Below are 18,972 nucleotides of genomic sequence, written 5' to 3' on the forward strand. Positions count from 1 at the left end.
ACTGCACCCAGCATTTCAACTGGGAGTGAAGGAGAGCTAAAGAATCAAGGAATGTTACCAAAAGAAACTGCAATCAGCAGCAAACTCATAGTGATGTACTGCTAAGCAGAAATTAAACTGGAAAGCCAACTTGTCAGCAGAATGAATAGGGGGATAGTCTGAATTTCAGCGGTAAGCCTTACTTTAATTTTCTTCCCTGATAACCTTTAGCACAGGCTGTTATTTCAAAGTCACTCGGCCGACTCACCTAGATAGACACCTATTTCCAAAGGAACCACCTTCTTGCAACATATTTAGTAATTATATTCATCTTGATAACATCCTTCTTGACAATTTTATCAGTGATGGAACTCTCAGCCTGTGAAGGTGATTTGGATTCTCCCCCTTTCTGACCTTATGTTCTGTGACGAGCATTCTGTAGAGCAAATACCATTTGTTATGTTATCTCGGGAAACCACGGCACTTCTTCCCAGGAAGTGCAGCGAAAATTCTTTCTTTCTTGCAGTCCATCTCTGCCCGTCAAGTCTGCATAAATGGAGTGGAAGGAAGGTCCCTTGCCTCTTACAACGTTGCTTATTTTCAACCCGATTGCAGTAGGGTCCAGGCACACTCTGTGGGGATCCTATGGCCATCAAGCCCAGGATGGGAATTTTAAGTGTTTGACCTTTAAGTCATTGTTCAAATCCAACCACAACAGAAGAAGTTGAAAAGGCTTTAAATCAGCGAGTGTGTTCACATTGCTCAAACGTGTTCCTACAATTTGGCAGAGAAGATGAACTTTGCGGACCTCTGGTCCTCACTCCCTATAATCAGTTCACAAAAAATGATGTGCAGCTGTCCTTCCTGCCCTCTCCCTAAATCCACCCACAGGAGCCGCTAGTTCAACAGGGGTCAGCCATTCCAACTGACCTTGGCCATGGCAAGCCGGGGTACCAACCGGTCCTGCTCACCCGGCCTGCCGTCCAGCTCAACAGCCTCCACCTGTCCATCACTTCCCTCTTTCTCTCCCTGGAAAAGAGCAGCCTCTGCCCTGGACCCCAAGAGGGAATCACGGTGCCTGACCTCAACCAAGTCCCCTTGAAGGCAGCCTGCACAAGTCAAGCTTTCACACGTGTTAATGAGGCATAAATTCATCAATAAACTTGTTTTAATACTGCCACCCATTAAAATACTACAGTGAAGGGGCACCTGGGTGGCTCAGTTGGTTAAGTTTCTGACTTTGGCTCAGGCCATGATCTCGCGGTTTGTGGGTTCGAGCCCTGTGTGGGGCTGTCTGCTGTCAACTCAGAGCCAGCTTCATATTCTCTGTCCCTCTCTCTGCCCCTCCCCACTCTCTCTCTCAAAAATAAATAAACTTAAAAAAAAAATAAGTAAATAAAACACTACAGTGAAGACAGGATGTGATGAATTCCTGAAGTGCTATGTGCTGTCTTTCCTATCATTTGATACATTTAGCATGAGGACCTTCTGCCCATTACATGATGAATCTCGTGGCTAGACAACAAGAGTTTTAGAATCACAAATACACATTTTTGAGCAACATTCTTTTTTTTTTTTTTTTAATTTTTTTTTCAACATTTATTTATTTTTGGGACAAAGAGAGACAGAGTATGAACGGGGGAGGGGCAGAGAGAGAGGGAGACACAGAATCGGAAACAGGCTCCAGGCTCTGAGCCATCAGCCCAGAGCCCGACGCGGGGCTCGAACTCACGGACCGCGAGATCGTGACCTGGCTGAAGTCGGACGCTTAACCGACTGCGCCACCCAGGCGCCCCTTGAGCAACATTCTTAATAAGCATTAATACAACCATATTCCAAATGCTAATCACTAACAATTCTTTAAGGCAGAATTTCTAATATATTTTGAGGAATGAAAAGACAGACTATCATTTTTAGAAACCCATTAAAGGAAATTTAAAGAACACATAAAAGAAGCAAGTGTTAAAAAACAAAATCTCAGGTCTACTTCCCAAACACAAATCCTGCTTGCTTTCTCCCACTACACTTCAAAATAGTGGAGCTGTCCCACGGGGCTCACAATTGTGTTGGGGACCTTGGGGCTGAGGGAGTAAAGAGTGAAAAAACGCAAGAAGAAATGGTGAACTGTGGTGCCTACGTGGCTCGGTCAGTTAAGTCTCTGACTCCTGATTTTGGCTCAGGTCATGATCTCACAGGGTGTGAGACGGAACCCTGCATCGGGCTCTGAGCTGACAGTGTGGAGACTGTTCAAGACTCTCCTCCTCTCTCTCAGTCCCTCCCCGGCTCTTTCTCTCTCTAAAATAAATAAGCGATATATACATAAAAGAAGGTTTAAATATATAACATATTTCTGTACAGAAAGCTCATGAAGAAGAAGAAAAGAAGAAGAAGAAGAAGAAGAAGAAGAAGAAGAAGAAGAAGAAGAAGAAGAAAGAGGAAGAGGGGGAAGGGGAGTGGAGGGGAAGGGGGAGGAGGTGGAGAAGGGGGCAGAGCGGGGGGGGGGAGGAGGAGAAGGAGGAGGGGGAGGAGGAAGAGAAGTGATGCTGAGTTGAAGAAAAGGCATCAGCCAGAGGAAACAGATCAGGGAGAAGGAAGGCCAGAAAGAGTGTGTCCACCATGGGAAGAGCATGTCCACAGTTCCTAAGGCAGAGCAAGAAACAGTGAAGAACCACATGGGGTCAATAAAGCCGCCGCAGAGGGTGTCACCAACTGTCCTGGTTTGCCAGAGACTGTCCCACTTTTAAAACTGAAAGCCCTCAGTACCGAGCAAATCAGAATGACCTCCTATCAAACATGATATTATTCCCTATAGATCTTTAAATTGGCCCTCTTAGAAATCACAAGTCTCTAAGTTTCTACCAGAGAAGACATGAATCCTTCCTCTTTGAAATGACCTATGCTAGAAAAGACTCCACCATAATCTTTTTAGTGACTTGCTTAAATGCTAGCCAAATTACACAGCTTTGTACCACTGACATTGGACCAATCCAGGCTGGGTCATCTGTCTTCTGTCCCCTGTGATCCTGGAACAGAGAGCATCCCTGCAAAGTGATGTAGAGACTGTTTTTTGTTTTCTTTTTTAAGCGTATTTATTGAGAGACAGAGAGGGGTGGGGAGGGGCAGAGAGAGAGGGAGAGAGAGAATCCCAAGCAGGCTGCATGCTCAGTATGGAGTCCCAGGCAGGACTGGATTCCACTACCCGGGGATCATGACCTGAGCCAAAACTAAGAGTCGGACACTCAACTGACTGAGCCACCTAGGTGCACTCGAGGTAGAGACTTCTGTCCTACCACAGGTGGTAGGGACCACCTCGAGGTAGAGACTTCTGTCCAGCCACAAACTCATGCTAGATGTTGCGATATGACCACGAGGGTTTCCTCACCTTGCCTCTCACAAGTTCCTGATCCCCACTGGAAACTCTGGGTCTCGGGGTGCTGCGCTGCCCTCAAATCCCTCTCATTCATTTTCTCAGCTAGTATTTGAGTATTCCAGAATGCGAGGCCCTCTGCTCCATCCTGGGGGCATACTGATGGGCAAGATAGGCTTTGGCTCACGAGAGCACATTCAGCCAGCCGTGGCTGGGAAGGGAAGAGAAAAGAGGCCCATCTGAGGCATTGCAGAACTTTGGCATGGTGCCATATGGCGATGTGAGATGCTTCTGTGAGCCCAATGGAGAGAAACATTTGGGGTAGGGGGATTCCAGGGGCTTGGCCTCAAGTCTCGTCCTTTTTCAGCCCTTTGATCCCATTCTCCGCTAACTCTGTAGGAACATCAATCTCTGCTATTCCTTTCCTTTCTTAAATATTTTTGGGCATCCCTTCCACCTTATTGAATTTGTACATGTATTTTAAACATTTTTAAATATATCCCGGGTGGGATTGAAGCCAAGAAGCTGCATTTTTCTCTTTCTGTTGAATCTTCTCAAATGTGTGATCCTTCACATTGGTATCCACTTTATCAGCATTTATTCTCATTTTTAACCTATTGTTTTATGTTTTAAATTCCAATAGAGCTAGTATACAGTGTAATTTCCCCCACCCACTATTTCCCCCCCACCACCACCCACTTCCCCTCTGGTGACCATCAGTGTGTTCTCTAGAGTTAAGAGTCTGTTTCTTGGGGCGCCTGGGTGGCTCAGTCGGTTAAGCGTCCGACTTCAGCTCAGGTCACGATCTTGCGGTCCGTGAGTTCGAGCCCCGCGTCGGGCTCTGGGCTGATGGCTCAGAGCCTGGAGCCTGCTTCCGATTCTGTGTCTCCCTCTCTCTCTGCCCCTCCCCCGTTCATGCTCTGTCTCTCTCTGTCCCAAAAATAAACAAACGTTAAAAAAAAATTTTTAAAAACAAAAAAAGAGTGTTTCTTGATTTGTCTCTCTCTTTTTCCTTGACTCGTTTTGTTTCTTGTTTCTTAAGTTCCACATATGAGCGAGATCATATGGTCTTTGTCTTTTTCTAAGTGATTTTTTCGCTCAGCATTATACCCTCTGGGTTCATCCATGTCGTTGCAAATGGCAAGATTCCATTCTTCCTTATGACTGAGTAACATTCCATTGTACATAGAAACCACCTCTTTATCCATTCATCGATCGATGGACACTGGGTTGTTCCCATATCTTGGCTATTTTAAGTAATGCTCCAATAAACATAGGGGTGCACGTATCCCTGTGGATTAGTGTCTTTGCATTGTTTGGGTAAATACCCTGTAGCACTCGGGAAGGTCCGAGTTTATAGCGCTTACATAATAGGGCTTATTCTCTTCAAACCCTCTAATTTCTGACATTTCTTTCTGCACTAATAAACGGGATTATGGTTATCTTCAAAGATTCCCAACGATTTCTAAAGTGCCCATGTCATTTCATAAGTCTAGCGTATGAGTGGCATCTTGGTCAAATTTTCAACTTCCATGGTTTTTGCACTGAGACGTGTCCTCCAGACTGTAGTCAACAAAGTGTACCTAAAGCCCCACACTCACCTCGTTTCTGTGCTCATAATTCTCCACAACCTTCATGCCATCACTTTAACATATCCTGTGAGCAAGCCTCGCTGACTTCCCCAACTTTGCCTTTCCCTACTCGTTCTCTCTATGGAACTTTCCTGTCTCACCATGCTCATCATGCTCAAATATGGGGTTTTCACTGTGACCACCATGACTTGTCCAGGGCTGAGCTTTTTACATCAAAGGCATGTTCCCTTTCTTCCTCTGAATTACCATAGCCTTTTCCTTTCCCGTATGCAGCTTGCCTTGTGTGTGGAGGTTTCTCCAACCACAGAAGTCCGTGGTGACTCCTTACTCACTGATGGGCTACACAACCGTCATTGGGACCATCTCATTCTGCCCTGTTTCTTCAGTGTATGTTTGCTGTGTTGGATTGCTCAAGACTGACGAGTGTCTCACTCATCTGTATTTTCCATTCACATACAGTATTCACAAACATATTATTTGACTTGAAAATTCAACTACTCATCAATGACAGGTGATAGCTGTTCAGATCCTATACTGACTTGATTATTGTCCTTATTACTCACCTGTTCCCCTCCAGTGTTTTTGCCCAGATATTTTAATTTTAAAATGACCAGGAAGTCATCATCCAGATTGGTGACCCCACTTCGTTGAGTATAAGAACTCCTTTGTATGCGTCATAGTGAATTATATTTTAAGTTATAACAGGATCTATATAGAAACCATTAATCAGTGGTTAGGGACTGGGGTTCTAGAGGAAGCACACGTACATTTCATCTTGACTTGTTAATAAATCTCCATTTTAAAGACGGGGATTTTCATATTATCTAACTCATGATCAGTCGTAGGCTTAATGAAAGATAATGCACATATAGTTCTTCGTACATGATAATCACTCAATGAATGATCGATCCCTGGAAGTCCGGGATATTTGTAGAAGCTATTGAGAATCACACATGGATGGAAGCGAATTGCTCTTTACTACTCTGATTTACTATGTAGCACTTTGCACAATCCCCCCGCTTCGTTCAGTTTCCCTGTTACTGCTGTCTCTTCCCACCCGGATCAGGACTCCACATGTGTTCTATCACCAGTGCTGAGAACAATGTCTGGAGTCTCACCTCATTGCTGAATGACTAAGTGGTGGGCAAGGGAATCTACGGCCATCCAGAATTATCAAATGTCATCCCATAAGAATCACAAAACATGGGCGTCAACAGAGCTATAAACTCAGTTCTGGAAAGTGTGAATTACAGACTCAGAAAGAGAGTCCTCCTTATCCTTCGAATGGAGGAAAGAAACTCTCGAGAAGGCCCTTACACAGGCATTGGGTGAGAGTAGAGGTGTGTGCGGGGTTCTACCCTGACAGGTACTTATGATGCCGTCCTTGCTCCAACCCCTGCTGGCCAGCTCGCTGAAATGCCAGATTAGTTTGTTTTAGCAGCTCTTGTTTGTTAACACAGGCAGGTCCAGTGATGTGAAAAATTTGGCAGTTGTTACATATGATGTATTCCTTTGGCTACAGGTGCAGTTCTATGTCCTGTACCGTTTACTCACGTGGGGGATGTTTCCCACAAAAGTTAAGGTATCCGGGTGACCATTGACTAGGGAGCAGCCAATAAGCTCAAATTATGAGGCCAAAGGTGATTTAATAGGGACAGGTAGTCGTGGCTGGTGACATTATTTCCTTGGGCAGTTTTAATGACCAGACATAAGAGTCCTGAAATATGTGAATGACTTAATAGCTCACAGTACAGCACGGAAGCCTTAGTCATTTGGCATAATAAACTGTGATGAGACACAAACACATTCTCCAAGCAGCAAACACACTCAGGCTTAATTCCATAATTAGCAAATTGCATAATATTTGCAACTTCTTATGTGAGATGTCAAAGAACACCCCGCATTTGAGAACAATTTAGACAGCCAATCACATTGAAAATCTCGGTCCTGTCACAGCAGAGGGTGATGCTGAAGTCCAAGTATTTAATCCCATCTATAATTGTTGCCGAACATTTAATACGCATGTAGAAGGAACAAGATTATGGAATGGTTTGGTCAAAATACTAAGAAAAGTTTCAGAAGTGAGATACATACAAACTATTTTCCAAATCTCTGGACATTCTCAGTTTGGATGCTTCTTAAGTTAACACAACATCTGATTCTTCATTGGTATTAAAAATTCAATGTCAGCTTGAGGAGATGTGTTGAGCCTTGTATAAATGCTCTTTCAAGGGTGTCTGTGATGGAATCATAAGGTCATATATGAGAGCGTTTGTAAAACGCGAAATGGCATAGTTTTCCTAGGTTCTGCTTGTCCCAAAGTTCTTAATAAGTTTTGATTTTGAGACAGGGACATATTGTGCATTTCTTATACCTTCTCTCAAATACAGAATTTGCGCGTATATAACAGTTGCAGGTGATGACTTGAGGATTTTGCTTTCGTGGAGTATTGTAGGTGTGTATAACAGGTGTGGTGCGAGGGGTTTGTCGTGTATGCGGTGGTTGTGGTATTGTGATGTGTGTGTGCGCGCTGCGTTGTGGTGGTTGTATGTATGGGGTGTGTGTGTATGGGGGGGGAGGGGGCCGTTCGCAAACCGAGGCACCGCACAGAGGCATGCCTGTAACTCGCAGCGGGCTGGGACTTGGTGGGAGGTACTGCATGGATTCTCCGGTTTTCTGACGCTCATTTGAGCCGCCTGACTGCATTTCTTGGAGAGACGCTCCTTGTGCAAGACCTTGATACATCATTCTTCCCATTTGCCGAGCGAAGGAGGCATCCTTGCTCTGAAATTCAGAGCCGGCGAGCTGAGAGGGGACCGAACAGCTAGTTGCTATTCCGCATGTGTCCAGAGGAGGCACCGTACATGCGTCTCTGAGGGAAGCAGAGAGCGGCTAATGGGACTTGGCTGGAGAAGCAGGGAAAGTCAAACAAAATACAGTCCGTGCTGCCCTAAGGGTCAAGTCCTGATTCAGGAGCGTCAGACGCCTTCTGGTGAGGGGCTGAGATGAGTGTGTCTTTTTACCTAACTGCCAGTGCTGCTATTGAATCATTATGGCTCTGGTACATTCTGAACGCCGGCCCAGGTGCCGATTGTTCTAAAATGTGTCTACGTGAGAGTTAGGGCCACTCACTTCTGCTTTGTAACCTTAAAAAAAGTTCATCACGTAAAAGCAGTTACAGCTCCTTGTAACCGGAAATAGTGTGACTTGTCCTTTGAACTTGCAACATCCTAACCAACTGGGTTACCTCGACTCTGTCATCCTGACGTTAAACAGGTGCATACACACCCCAGACTCCGATTTTACCAGCCAACCAACACTAGTTGGTATCACACTCCTTTCCTCCCCACGGAAGTGCTTTGGTTGTCATCAAGTGTGTCTTTGATCTACTAAATATTGTCCATGACCCTGGGAAAATGCTCCTTTGGTGAGGACATCCTACTAGATTTCTAGGATTTTGGTTTTCCATCACTCAGTCGGGGATTTGTAGGACGCCATATTTGGATAGACTAATTCTGTTGTTTACTCTGCCCCCCAAAGCCCACTCAGTGCTTATGGCAGTCAAATACTTCCCTTTTCTTAAAGGGTAACTTCACAATGGTCTATCTTGGATTTCATCCATTCTCTTTTGCTTCTATACCAGTATGATCTCTGTTGTAAGCAGAAGGCTTTTACTCTGGCCCTCACGCTTCATATCAAATTGCCGCAAAACCCTAATATCTGAGAATAGCCACAGCTCGTACCTCTCACCGATCACTCTGTCCTTTAGTGGCCCTGGAGCCCTGTCACAACTCAGATTAAATACCACCTTCTGTAGAGTTTTACCTAAATCCACTTGTCCTCGCCATGGTCAGGGCTGTCCATCCAACACATATTCTCTGCTTGATTATCCTTGTTTGTATACATGTTCTTTCTAATTTAACTGGGAAGAATATAAACATAAGAGATGCTGTTACCTCTATGTTGTAAACATCCTCAGATTCTTTAGGGAATCACAACACCTAAACCACTCATAAATATATGCTACAAACATGTATTTCTAGCTAACACGTTTTGCTATCTTAAAGAATGTCTCCTCAAAAGCTTGCACATTAGTGAGGTGCGTATACACATAATGAGAAAAACAATAGCCCGGCAAAGGAGAAAAAGTAATCAGGAAATTAAGTTTTCCAATCGTTTTTCTTTTTTTTTTTAATTTTTTTTTTCAACGTTTATTTATTTTTGGGACAGAGAGAGACAGAGCATGAACGGGGGAGGGGCAGAGAGAGAGGGAGACACAGAATCGGAAACAGGCTCCAGGCTCTGAGCCATCAGCCCAGAGCCCGACGCGGGGCTCGAACTCACGGACCGCGAGATCGTGACCTGGCTGAAGTCGGACGCTCAACCGACTGCGCCACCCAGGCGCCCCTCCAATCGTTTTTCAATAGGAATATGGATAATAATTTTCTCTATTAAAAATAAGAATAAAGAAATATTTATCCATTCATCATAGCTGTTTATGAGTGCTGTGACATTCTAATAATCCCTTTATTAAAAATGAGACAAGATGTCTCCATATTTTATTCATACTTAATTTCTCTCTTGGCTGACTTTCTAAAATCTTACACAGTACACATCCTGTGAGAATCTCAATCAAAAATCATATTGATTTCCTCTCTTTTAGCAGGTAGGATCAAATTCATATGATTCTCTTCATATAACCGTTTTACTCAATGATGGACTTGAATATATTTCTGAAGAAAGGTAAAGAAAATCGCACGGATATCTAATAGTACTAAGTTTGCAGTTATAGAAATAAATACACAGTACAATAATCTTACGAAATACCATTCTTGAAAGAGGTGATCAATTTAAGTCAAACTGTGATCTGGCATGTTTAACCCTTGCCACAATGATATTAAAAATTAGGATATGAATGCTCACAGGAATGACAGATTACTTAGAAATTAAACCAATGTACTTCTACAAATAGTGTTCTTTCCACTTCTATTGTAATTCTCCTACTTTACGTTTTGACTGGAAAAAATAAGTGAATAGACCTCGAAGGTCTAGATCAGGAATATTTTCTATAATAACTTTCTGTTTGATTTCTTCAGACGGCTGAAAACATAATTTCGGCATGTCACCACACACTTCTTGTTTCACTACTTTCATATTGCTTTACCTGCTAGAGGAAAATGAGTGCCTGAAGGAAATAAACTCATGCCTTCTAATTCTTTTCTATTCCTGCCCACTCTTGGCCTCATGTACGAGGCGCTCAGTACATGCTGAATGAAATTCCAGAATTGCCAGATACCAAATGATGTATTTGAACATCTCTATGCTTCAGCTTGGCTTTTCTTATGTTCAACTTTATTATTTTCATAAAGGGTAAAATTGTGAAGCACATCAAAGATCTGGGGAGCAAATACAAAAAAAAAAGAAAAAAAAGAAAAAAAAATGCCTTTAGGATCTTAAAATGTATTTGTTGAAATATGAAAACATGCCAGATAAAAATAGAGAACATTTCAGACCCATATCATTATCCCTGGACGTTATTTTTCACCCCCAGAGAACTAATTATGTCGATTTCTATATTCACTGAAATGAAAAGAGTACTTCAGGATGGGTTGGTCAGGGAAGCATATGGTGTTTGCTCTAGCTTTGGAGGGTGAGCCATGAAGAGAGGGAAAGGCAGTCAAATAGTCTCAGCCATGCAGAGAGGGAAAAGCAAGAACAAGAGTGTTCTGGGCAAGAACAAGAAAAGACATTTTTAACATATAACAGGATGTTGTAGAGGATTGCTATTCACATTTGGGTACACAGGGTAGGATTAGAACATGATAAGCTTCGATTCTATAACTCTCTCACTAGAATACATGGCTTCAGTCTATCCGTCCTGCTTACGTTAGAATTCAGAGAGCCCCAAAGGACATATCGTGTTAACCATGGAGTTATCTTCCTCATAAGTAGAGGAGATTGCTACTAAGCTTTTAAGATCAGTAAGCCTCGCAACTATGACACAACACCAGGACATCTTGAAGACGAAGCGATAAAACCAAACAGAGGAATTAGAGAGAGGATCTCTGGTTTTCTAGCCAAAAAGGTGAGATTCAAATTTGGAGAATATTTTAGTCTATGTGCTGCTGAAGCCAGCACCATGTGACCAGAGGAGAGGAGGGCAGGGGGCGGGTAGAAACAGCTCATGAGGATTAAGGAGTGCACTTATTGTGACGAGCTCCAGATGACGTATGGAAGTGCTGAAACTCTACACTCTATGCCTGAAACTAATATTACACGGTACGTTGCCTGTACTGGAATCAAAACCTTTTTAGAAACCCCACAAATTTGGTGGGTTATTACAAATTGAGGTTAAGTGCATGAAAGATTTATTGGTATGTTATTACACAGAAAAAATCTTATTTGAGAATTTAAATATTATTTATTCACCTGCACACTTGCTTTAGTTTGCTCTTATAAGGTTTTAATCCACAAATGTGTAGGTTTGCTTTATGACAGCTCATTGTCCAATAACCACCTGCATATTTATTAAATTTATAAGAAGTAAAATATGCATGCTAAATTAAAAACATGTCTAAAGGAGAGCCAAGATGTTTCCAATGAGGAAAAACCGAAGTATGGTTTGCCAAAGGTTTTAATTAATGTAGTAATTGAGTGACATTAACAGAAGTAATAGATCTATTCCAAAAAAAGGAAAATAGTGAAAATATAAAGGAAATACAACTATATGTATATATACATGGTTTAAAACCTCATCAAACTATACCCTTGAGATGGGCACATTTCACTTTATATAAATTATACCTCAGTAAAAACCAGTTAATGAATAAAGGGCAAGGACAGCTCTATAAAAGTGATTAGAAAAAGTGGGAAACGGGTAATAACAAAAATGAGAGAAAGGGTTCAGGAAGAATAGAGCAATCACGTTGCAGGTACACAGAGAACAGAATGAAAGTATTCGGCGGGTTGATAAACACTGTTGCAGAACATTATTTTGGATATGAAATTATCCCTGGTCAGACACTAGCACGTGTAAAAGCAGGACTTAGCTGGGGCCAGGGTAAGTATGAACCGCGTGTCAAAACACAAACACACGCTGGGTGAGCTCGAGGGTGCAAGGAAGTGTGCAATTAGAACTGTGGCTGAAAATCTCAGAGAGCCCAAGAGCTCGGGAGGTTCCTTCCCCAGGATTGGGGCTGAGGGGCTGGGGAGGTTGGTTCCCCCTACTCCTCAGGTCCTCTTCCAGTCTGCTGGCGAACACCCACACAATGTGATCTTTTCTTGGGTGCTTTTACTTAAACTGTGCTTAAGAACTAGCTACTCTTTTGCCCATGCCCTAAGATACCCGGTCATGTGACCCTTGGACACGTGATCATATGCCTGGGCAGCCCTTCAGGGTCCAGCGGGGAGGTACATCCACAGCACCCCGTCTCCATGTGCCCAGCACACAGCATCAAGCTGCCCCACAGAAGGCACTGGTGCACTGATGGTGAACATTTGAAGAACCAACACAGGACTGATTTCTCACTCAAGAAATAGGTATTGATCTCAAAACTGGCAGGTTCTGTGCTAGGAACCAAGGAGGACAGACATGAACATGAGGTGAGCCGGGAGTAAAAATCTTTCCTTCCAAATCCCCCTTTTCCCTTAAGAAGAAGAAGGGAGAGGAGGAGGAGGAGGAGGAGGAGGAGGAGGAGGAGGAAGAGGTAGAGAAAGAGGAGAGAGAAGAAGAAGGTGAAGGAGAAGGAGAAGGTGAAGAAGGAGAAGAGGGGGAGGGGAAGAGGGAGAAGAAAAGTGCACTATGCGGACGATTCAGAAGATTCCCTTTTTTTTCTAACCACTTTTTAACGTTAGTTTCTTGAAACAAGATTTAGAAAACCTTGGGTTAAGATTTACTGAAAACATATAATCTCAGAATCTCCTCTGGATGAAGAACCCCATAAAACTCCACCAAGCGTCACCGTGTTGCAGAATCTCTCAGCCCCGGATGGCCGTGGGCCTGTCTGATTGGATTATAAATCTGTGTTAGTTGACCTCCCATTTGAAGTAACCATTCCAAGAACCACTTGTGAACAAAGGTTTGAATGAACAAACTTGCCAAAACAACCTTGAGGAAGATGATGTTGTACAGATCAAACTACAGAAATCCAAAGAGCCTCATTCACTTAGAACTTTTTTTTTTAATAACATGAAAAATAAAGAATATTTACCAGCTTAAAAAACTGATAAGATACTTAGGAATTCTGAGCCATATGATAGATTTAGAATGAAGATATATATACTGCCTGTTACGATAGGAACCTTATTACTAGTCAACAACAAATTTAGAATCAAAAATAAGGCTCGCAAGAAACATTTTTAGTAAACACTAGTGAGCCATAGTTCTTATACCAGTAACTAGAAAGGTCTTTCATGTAGAATTTCTTATCTATTCTGAGGAATGAAAGAAAGAACATCCTTTCCACAAAAATGCTGAAAAGCAAACTGAATAAAAATTCAGAGACTCATCATATCTTCTTTCCCATTAGTAACTGGTAGTGGTATAAAAACAAGGTTATTATTGTCACTTGAAAATATCTGGGGAGTTAATTATGCATTTTGATCACAGACTGGCGTTTTAAAAATATTTTAAAATGAGAAATTTACCATGTGATCTCAAAATACAATTTTTAAATACATGCTCTCAGAATGATTATCTGATATTCTGGAAAAAAAACAGGGTGATGTTTTTATTCCTGCTGGTCACATTTTATGATTCTCTGACTTATTGTATATCTGACTATTGATTCTCTGACTCTTGTATTGTATTTACAATTTGCATTGCAGTGATGTGGCTTATTATATATCAATTAGATACAAAATCTGGCAGAAAAAAGAACCTGGTATACATCTATTTAAAGAGACTCAAATCTCCCTTGCAAAAGCTAGCCTTTGAGGCTCTTGCCTACGTAGTGTAAGCCAGTGGTCCTAGGGTGTTGGTGCACAAAGGGTGTGCAAAAGATAGTGAACAGTGTGTACATCAGAATCACCTAAAACATGTTTCCAAATACACCTTGCTCCATATCCCCTTCCAGAAGGATCTATGTGTCCATTGATAGAAGTAGCAATTTCAGACTAAGAATTTCTACATATTTCCAGAAAAGTAAGTCTTAAGATCAAGTAACAGTAGATTTAGATTTCCTATGGCCTTCATTTACAATATTCTCTTTTAAAAACTCTCAACGTGGAGGCACAAGGATGGCTCAGTGAATAGAGCATCTGACTCTTGATATCGGCTCAGGTCACGATCTCACGGTTTGTGAGATGGTGCCCCACATCAGGCTCTGGGCTGACAGTGCAGAGTCTGCTTGGGATTCTCTCTCTGCCTCTCTATTTGCCCCTCCTCTGCTCTCTCTCTGTCTCTCCTCCCCCCTCCCCCAAATAAATAAATAAACTGAAAAAAATCTAAATGTGGCTTTCCTCAAATTTAATGAATACCAATTTGAGAAGGTAGAGGGGTAAGAAGAGATCGGACAATTTGCCTAGATATTCAAGCCCTAGTCTCCAGCATCACCCTCTTCCAGAAGCCAGAAAGCATTTGTAATCTATCCACTTATCTCATTTCGTGGGTTGGCAAAGCCTTAAGCTGTCATTTAAATACCTTCCATCTGGAATTCCTGTACTTTTCCAAAGCATACCTGGAAAAAAGAGATTTTTACTTATATAGTCTATTCAGCTTGTAGTATCTCACTGTATTCAGTAGGTGACCAGTTATCAATGAATGAATGAATGAATGAACACATTTCTGAACATACCCTAAAAGTTCCACACCTAGTCACAGCTAACACAAATCAGTTTACTAGGACTTCACTACAGCACTTCCTGCAAACGGTAAGAATCATGTTTATTTATTTACTTATTTTTGCTGCGGTATCGGTGCGGTATCGGTGCAGACTCGGATTTCAGGAAACATTTGCTCAGATAAGATTCATCTTCAGAAAGTTGCGTTTGTATAGTGTTTTATTCTTTTGTTTTCCTTTCTAGCCTGATGTTGGTGTCATTCTATAGAGCCTCAGACCAGTGTTGATTATAGGACACTTTTCTCCTTGACAACAGCACACTGATCAACCCTCCATTTTCTGTTTCCATACACTTCTTCTGTAACCATCTTTATATCCTACTGGTCATTTAAAGAAAACACATTTTCCCCCCAATGTTTTCTGTTTGTGCTTTGAATGCTCTGGACAAGTGTGTGTCTGGAGGAGAAGGAGGGGGTGGAAGGAGAGGTCACGGGGCTGGCTAGGTTTGGAAGATGCTCACGATGAATCTCCGTGTTGACGAGCCTTGCCATCCTGTAGCACAGAAAAGGCTCTGAGCAGTCCCGTAGTAAAGAAGCTGTTCACTTTTGTTTTAATGAGGGTTTAATAAACTTAGCTGGCATCGAGTCTCTTAAAAATAATAAATAGTCCTGTGTTCTACAGATTCCATTCTGAGAAAGATACTTCTGAAGACGGCGGCGTAAGACAACGCAGCATCTCCCAGACGGGGTGGGGATGTCATCCGAAGATATACCACATATGCCAGGGCCTTACATCCCTGGGTCTCCTATAGACAGACACACACTTACATGCAGCTATTCTGTCACAAAGTCACAAACCCAATCATCTTCTCTGAGACTAGAGGACAAACATATCCTTCTTCTCTGATGACCCTGCAGTACACTATCTCACTGCTTCTTTTTTGACCGGCAAGCGTACCTATAGGGCAGATTTTTTTTTTTTTTACTTTTTCTTTATTCCTAATACTCTGGCACAGAGGGGACTCTACACTCTGGTCCCTGTGTCTCTTGTCAAATGCATCTCACATTCTTTCCAAATATCCTTCCAACACGCTCCACATTAATCTAGTTTGTTACTGGAACCATTCTGACACCATGAATACAATATAGATATTCCCCTAGGTATGATACCATCTTTAAAAAATCAACAGAAGACCTATGCACACCATAACTGTTCTTTCGACTCCTAGTATCTTTGATGGTGTCTTGAACAGATACATCCATACATATGTCATTTCCCCAGCCGTAAAAATGCACAACAAAGTGGAGGGCACCATGTATGACTGTTTATTTTGAGAGACAGAGACAGCATGAGTAAGACAGGGGCAGAGAGAGAGGGAGAGAGAGAATCCCAAGCAGGCTCCGCACTGCCAGGGCAGAACCCGACATGGGGCCGGAAACCATGAAGCTATGAGATCATGACCTGAGCCAAAACCAAGAGTCAGACGCTTAACCAACTGAGCCACCCAGGTACCACACTCTAACGACAGACCAGGCTAGATTCTAGAATGACAGAGCAGCAGGGAAGACTGACAGATTTTCAGCCGGCTTTGGTTTAAAAAAAACAAAACCAAAAACCAACGGGCAACTTTATCTACCTTTTCATTAGCTGCTTAGAAAACACCTCTTTGGGGCACCTAGGTGGCTCAGTCAATTAAGTGTCCGACTTCAGCTCAGGTCACAATCTCACACTTCTTGGGTTCAAGCTCCATGTCTGTGCTGACAGCTCGGAGACTGGAGCCTGCTTCAGATTCTGTGTTTCTCTCTCTCTCTCAAAAATAGATAAAAATTAAAAAAGAAAAGAAAAGCAAATATATATCTCCCTAAGAGAGACGGAAAATCTGCCAGCTATCAATCAATGTAATGTCATGCTAAGTATCAATCACCTGCCTTTAGAATTGTTACATAAAAATGTTTCTGCTCAACTTTTCCGACAAATTCGTGTTTTGTTTTGAAAACTACACAATTTATAAATAAACCTGTTAAAACTATTATTTCAGAATATGATTGAACATAAGTATTGATAATACCCTCTCTTCCAGGGTGCCTAGTCTTCTGAGAAACTTTGTTTGGTGAACCATCTATATCAGAATCTCCTGGATGCACTTAAGACATACAGATTCCTGGGTTCCACTATTGCAAAATCAGCTTCATTAGAAAATTGGTGATCCAGCCTAGGGGTGGTGCTATAATAAACCTCTGAATAAGGGATTATGTGGTGCGATCTCAATGAAATCTAATTTCTTCAGAGAGGGGTCCAATATGTTTCTGAATATCTGGATAGTAGTCATTACTTGAAGTTCCCAGAGCACGCTAACATTTCTCTTTTGTTACTGGCTATCCATTTACTTTATATCTACCTATGGAAAAATAAGAAATAAATCCTTTCTCCATCTGGGAACCTTTCAAGTAACTGTATTCCATACTGAACTGGTCTGAACCGCAAACAAATACATTTAAGTCACCTTATGCCACATTTACATGATTCCAGAATTTTAGTAAGTGCCTAACCAGTACAAAACAGTATGTGAGGAGGGAAGAAATGAAGACGAACAACTCCTAATCACTGCATTGATGGAAGCAAACTGGGGTGACAGATTTCAAAAAGTACAGAACAGAGATGGGCAGAGGGAAACAGAGACACAGAGGACTTTCTTCAGAGGCATCACGGAAAGTATTCGGGAAAGATAATGCCTGAGTTTGGACTTCGAAGACAGACACGGTTAACCAGATTAAGCAAAGGGAGTAAAGTCTTAGAAAGGGCAGCCCAGTGGAATTATAACAGGAAAGGAAAGTAGTAAAAGCTTCTAATTTCATAAAGCGATGAGTAATTCATTCAACTGAAGCTTGGCAAAGTTTGGGGTTAGAGTAATAGAGACCACATTACAAAGGACCTTTATCTTGATGTTTGAGGAACAGATCTTATTTAGGGACTTAATATGATCAGATTGGAGATTTAGAAAGACCATACTGGCAACCCCGTGGAAAATATCAATAAAAATAACTCCTACTTATCTAATATGTGTTGTGCACAAGACATCATTGTTCAAGCTTTGCATACATTGTCTTAATTCTTACAACAATCCATGGAGGCAAGGAACTTAGGTCCTTACTTTAAATATAAAGAAAGTGAGACTCTGAGAGGTTAAAAATCAATTTATCCAAGACTAGAAACCAGAACAAAGGCATGATTCAAAAAATATCCGGCTTCCAAAAACATAAACATGTTTCTTCATGTTAAGAAACAGAAGAAAAGGATCAATCATATAGTGCAGTAATGATGACATCAGAAGTGGGGATTAACAGAAGAGCATAGATTGTCTAGAATTTAGGAAAACAGATCAATACAGGACTTAGCGGTTATATGGAGGGTAGCCTATAAGGCAGATTCTAACCCAACCCCCAGGTTTCCACTGTAAATGAGTAGCCAGATGGAAGAGGGATTTCGATGCGATTCTCCATTCCTTTCAGAGTATAAATTAGTGCCATTTAAATAGGTAGGTACTTTCTCTCTCCCAGTGGACAACAATCTTCACGAACAGTGAAACCTGACTGTATCTGGTTCATCACATTATTCGGTACTTGGACAGTATCTGGCATATAGCAGACATTGACTTATGTAAAGGACCAACTATGGGAGCAAGGAGGAAGTTATAGCTACCATCTTGGTAAGTCACAATGTATCATATATCTTTATCAATCTTCTTTAAAACAAATTTACATTAAATAACACTGATTACCACATAATTTATCTTTTGAGGTAGGCCATCAGAAAGAGTTCATTGAATTATTCAATTCCTAGTGTTTAAATTTATTGTTATTATAGATATCATCCCAGACAGATTTTTATTAAGTATAAAAAAAGGACTTTTCCACTCTCGTGGGATGAATGGTGCTCCTCTAATACTCCTATGTTGATGTCCTAAACCCCAGTACATCAGATTGTGACTGTATTTGGAGATAGGGCCTTTAAAGATGTAATTAAGTTAAAATTAGATCATTAGGGTGGGCCCTAACCCAATGTAACTGGTGTCCTTTTAAAAAGAGGAGAAGGACTATAGATATGGACAGAGGGAAGACGGCCACCTACAAGCCAAGAAGAGAGGCCTCAAAGACATCAACCCTGTCAACACCTTCCCTTGGGACTTCTTGTCTTCAGCACTTTGAGAAAATAAATGTCTGTTGTGTCAACCCTCCAGGCTGTGGTGCCTTGTGCT

General features: G+C 41.8%; 1 protein-coding gene across 4 annotated transcripts in view; it reads right to left on the reverse strand.

Moving 5' to 3' along the window:
* Positions 1-18,972, reverse strand: part of CSMD1 (CUB and Sushi multiple domains 1) — a 2,022,178-nt gene that overhangs the window by 1,698,452 nt on the left and 304,754 nt on the right. The window lies entirely within an intron of this gene.

Source organism: Leopardus geoffroyi, chromosome B1 (genome assembly GCF_018350155.1).
Source record: "Leopardus geoffroyi isolate Oge1 chromosome B1, O.geoffroyi_Oge1_pat1.0, whole genome shotgun sequence".
NCBI lineage: Eukaryota > Metazoa > Chordata > Mammalia > Carnivora > Felidae > Leopardus > Leopardus geoffroyi.